The following is a 4,632-nucleotide window of genomic DNA, read 5'->3' as shown; positions in this document are numbered from 1 at the left end:
AAATAAAAGTTACACTCTTGGGGACTTGATCAAAGTCAAGGTAATGCATTAAATGAATTGCCAAAAGTATAACCAACTTGAATGTTTGGAGAAGTGTCTCTTTTTTCTTCTAAAACTATTTTGACATAGCCAGATTTCTGTTAAGGAGGTAACAGCCAAGACAATTGGGAAAATTTTAAAATTTTATTACAGAATATCTGATTTTATAAAATTGCCTTAATCTAGACTTTATTTTGTAAAGTCAAGAATCTATTTCTGCGGGTTTGAAATGGTGTGGAAAATTCCAGGCCCTTGTTGTTAAGTGGACTTGCTGCTTCTCTTCTGAAGCAACAGCCAACCTATGAAACTTCCCAGGGCCTCCGGGACTCCCTGCCCATTGCTTTGTGGACCAGCATTGGTCTCTGGTGGCTGGACTGAATTGGGACAGTTCTGGGGGTTTTTCAAAGAGAGTTGCGGAGGAATATTAACCCACTAAACTAGAGTTACACGTGTGTGTAAGGGGGAAAGCACGCTCAGTTACAAACTAGTACTGACCTTTTTACCATATGCTAAACTTTGTTAGGGTTAATTTTTTTTTCTTTGCAGCTTGGCATTGTTTTGTGAAGTCAGCTTTCAGGTTAAATAATTAAGATTGTTGAAATTCAACAGTATTCAACGAGGGGACAATATGTGTGTAGACTTATTTTTTATCTTTTTTGTTTTTAGTTTTTGGCTTGTTGTTTCTCTTTTTCCTGTTGAAGTTATACTTTAACTTTGGAAATAAAAGTATCAAAACAGAGTCTTAAAGAAGTAAGTTGGATTTCCTGAGGAGGAGAATGGCAGATGTTAGGATAAAAAAACATTTAGATTTGTTCATTTTTTATTAGACACAGTTTCACAGATAACAAAAACAGTAACAGGGAGCTACATATCTACATACATTTATAAATATTAAATGGATGCAAACCTTACACAACATAAACAGAACTTTCGGATCTCTGCTGTATCCACTTTATACAAACCTGAAATGCCTCCAGTCCAAACAATGGAGGAGCATTTTGCTTTTAAAACCCAGAATGGCCATTGGCAGCCATGTCCTAAAAGGCAGCTGCCTCCTGATATGACTTTTTGGAAACACCCCTCCCACCCCACCCCCCACCCCCACCAACTAAAGCGTTTAAACAAAACAGCAAATGGTAAAAGACTCTGACATCTCTCAGGAATCCATCTGGGTTTGGATTTCTGTAGAATTTTGTAAATACCAATGCTTTAAAACTGGTTACACTGTGTTTAATTCTGTTGCTGTTTGTCATCTCTGAAAATTGTTAAATAGTTTAAATACTGCCAGAAAAATGATGATATAAATTGTTCTGCTGAATTACAGGCAAAATTAAAAAGTGCTGTACTAATATATTTGTTGCCGAGAGAGAGAATGCGCTAATAACATTTTTATGTAATCTGTTATTTAGCACCATGTTTTATTCTTTTTAACTGTCATTTAGGAAGATTATATTGTGCTCGGGGACCAGCTGCGAACATTTCCATTCAAGACAATAGGAGTCATATCCAGACCCCCTCCCACCCAAAAAATATGTTTGTTTTTTGTATCACAAAGCAAGATGACTAGACACTTGTTTGGAGTCTTGTAATTTAAATTAAATGTGTTTATTATAAAGAATTCTGCTGAGATTACTGTCTTGAAATGTTCCCTACAGCTTTGGAAATACCTTCTTCACAAAGAAATCAAGCTTGACAAAGAAACCAAGTTTATTGCCATGCATTATTGGTTAGATGTACTATTTCACAAACTACTGAAATGTCTAAAACTGGTGGCCATGTCCTTCGATTCTGACCAGCAAGAGAATTAGCACAGAACCAGCATTTCCTATCACTCCGGGGTGGAGGGAGAACAGCAGGGAGCAAACCAGGCTGGCCACAATGAAGGGAGATCAATCTCCCAAAGTCCAATAAGACATGCTAGTGGAAGAAGATGCTCCCACAGGCTGCATACAGAATCCAACAAACAAGAGGGTTGAACCAGCAAGAAACACCATGCAAACCTACCATGCCAGGCAAGCACCCTACTGCCAAACCCCCACCCTAAAAAAGACAGTCATTACTGATGACCCATACAACCCATGCAAGTGCTTCATCTGTACAGAAGCATTTGAGGAGAATGAAAGTACCATAAAGTACTCCCTATGCGTCATGTATGCTCACCATAAATGCTTGGGAAGAATCAAAAGCGTAGCCCAATTCCTACAATCTGCATCACTTAAAACCACTCAGTTTGCATTTCCACTATTCTGCCCATCCTGCAAGCCTAGACTGGACAAATTAATTGTTCTACTAGAATGGGTTGACACCATAGAAGCCCGATTAGCATCACTGGAAGACAAAGAAAAAACACAGAAAAGAGAAACTCTAACACCTTGAAACAACCCAACTACCTCAGCTGCAGAAAACCACTAACTCTGCGAACAACATCTCTATCCTTGTCAAAGACATGACTGAACGTGAACAGGAGAGTCCCAACACTATCTTATTTGGACTGGAGGACACCAACAAATCTGATGACATCACAAAGGTTCGCAACATCATCAACAATTTCAAGCCATCAACCAAATTTCAAGGCATAAATACCAAGTCCATCTCTTGCTATGTTACAGAGCCCCTGATTACAGCCTTGGTCATCCGAATAAGCTAACTGCAGTACTAACATGGGCAGCTTCCTCTTATCTTTCTTGGTGACCCCAATTTGCCTTTTATTAATTGGACCCTAAATGAATGTACAGCTGAACCTATACATGCAACCTTGTACAAGGCTATTACGACTCTGGGGCTGAAACAATTGGCAATGAATAACACGAGGCTCAAAAACTGCTTAGATCTCACCTTCTGTAACAGTCTAAACTCAATTTATGGCATACAAGTGAAAGAACCTTTTTCAAACAGTGACCACAACATGACTGACTTCCATTTCAATTTGTGTCCTTGCAAAGAGGATCATAATAATGGGACTCCAAATTATAACTTTAAAAAAGCAAACTCTGATCTCATAGCTGCTGACCTTGCATCTCTTGATTGTTCACAGGTCGCAATACTGCAGAAGACCATTATAACACTTTTTTGCTTGAAGTCAATAGAGTCATCAGCCTATACATACCAATAATAACCCCTAAAGCCAAAAAAAATTACCCATAATAATAAGAAAGCTACAATCCAAGAAAAAATCTCTTTGGTGAAAAAACAAAACTGGCTACTAGTTAACTTGAAAAACTGCTATAAAGCCCTATGCTGCCAAATAAAGGCAGAATGTACCAATCACCATTGCAAATAGGAAGAAGAGCTGTTACACTCAAAATCCACCTGAGCCTTCTATAACTTTGTAAATGCCAAACTTAAAAGACTCGAAAACTATCCCACCCCTAAAAGGACCTAACAGGGAAGACCATACCAATGAAGCTGTTAATGCCAACCTCTTCAATACATTCTTCAGCTCAGACTTCGTCGACAGCAATGGCTGCTACCCTACATTCCCTAGTCGTACCACAACCTATTGTAATGATTTACTATATATTGACTACGTAATCTATTGGCCCTGGTGAATTATGTGCCTACTTCTTAAAAAAATTGCCACTGCCATAGGTGAATCTCTATGCACAATCTATGAGGTATCTTTCAGAACCAGCTCCTTGGCAAAACACCAGGTCCAGATGGATTACCAGCAGAACTATACAAAACACTGCAAGACACCATAGGTAATTTAATGCTGGAGGTTTTTAATAAGCTATTATTAATACTTTGAAGACCTGAATAAGCTAATTATAAAATATATCTGGCAAGGGGAAAAAGCAAGAATTAAGTTAAAAATCTTTCAGGATGCAAAAATGAGAGGAGTCTTTGGACTACCAAATTGGGAACTATATTACTAGGCAGCAGTATTAATTGGTTGAAAAATACAAAATTATTGATATTGGAGGGATATGATTTGCAATTGGGTTGGAATGCTTTTTTATGGTATGGGAAAAATAAAATACATGGGTACTTTCAAAGACATTATATAAGAAACGCTTTACTGTTTATTTGGGAGAAAGTTAGAGAACAACATTACTTAAAGATACCAGTCTGGCTTTCAACAATGGAAGCATTAATACATCCAAATATTATGAATAGGGGAAACTGTCAGGCCTGCATTTATATTCCTTTTAGAATTTTGGCCTGCCACACTTTCTCTTATTTCATTATGCTGTTTCATTAATATAGTCGATTGGGGGGGGGGGGAATAGAAGGAGTAGGATTGTGGAATGTATTGTTTTTCATTCTTTTTTTTTTTTTTGGATTTCAACCCCAGCGTGGCTGGCTGGGGAATTTTTATTTTAAAATATTTTATTCATTTTCATTTTATATAATCACATATATACTGTGCAAGATTGAGGCCATATAACATTAAGCAATAAACATAACTCTTCTTATATTCCAAAATACAAAACCAACATAACGCTTCAACCTTCCATACACCCTTTCTTTCTCCCCCCTCCAACTTTCCTTTCTCCCCTTCAACATTCCCCTCTTCTACTTCCCCTCCCCCTCTAACATTCCTTTCTCCCCCTCCCTTCCATCTCACCCTCCTTCCATTCCCCTCTCACTCCC

General features: G+C 38.0%; 1 pseudogene; it reads left to right on the top strand.

Moving 5' to 3' along the window:
* Window positions 1-2,556: 2,556 nt before the first annotated feature.
* On the top strand, window positions 2,557-3,302 carry LOC148042733 (uncharacterized; annotated as a pseudogene).
* The last annotated feature ends 1,330 nt before the right edge of the window (window positions 3,303-4,632 follow it).

The sequence above is a fragment of the Thamnophis sirtalis genome, unplaced genomic scaffold (genome assembly GCF_051295495.1).
Source record: "Thamnophis sirtalis isolate CommonGarterSnake01/CBP01778 unplaced genomic scaffold, rThaSir2_p1.2 scaffold_14, whole genome shotgun sequence".
NCBI lineage: Eukaryota > Metazoa > Chordata > Lepidosauria > Squamata > Natricidae > Thamnophis > Thamnophis sirtalis.
The sequence above is the reverse complement of the archived record's forward strand: the minus strand, read 5'-3'. Positions and strand labels throughout refer to the sequence as shown.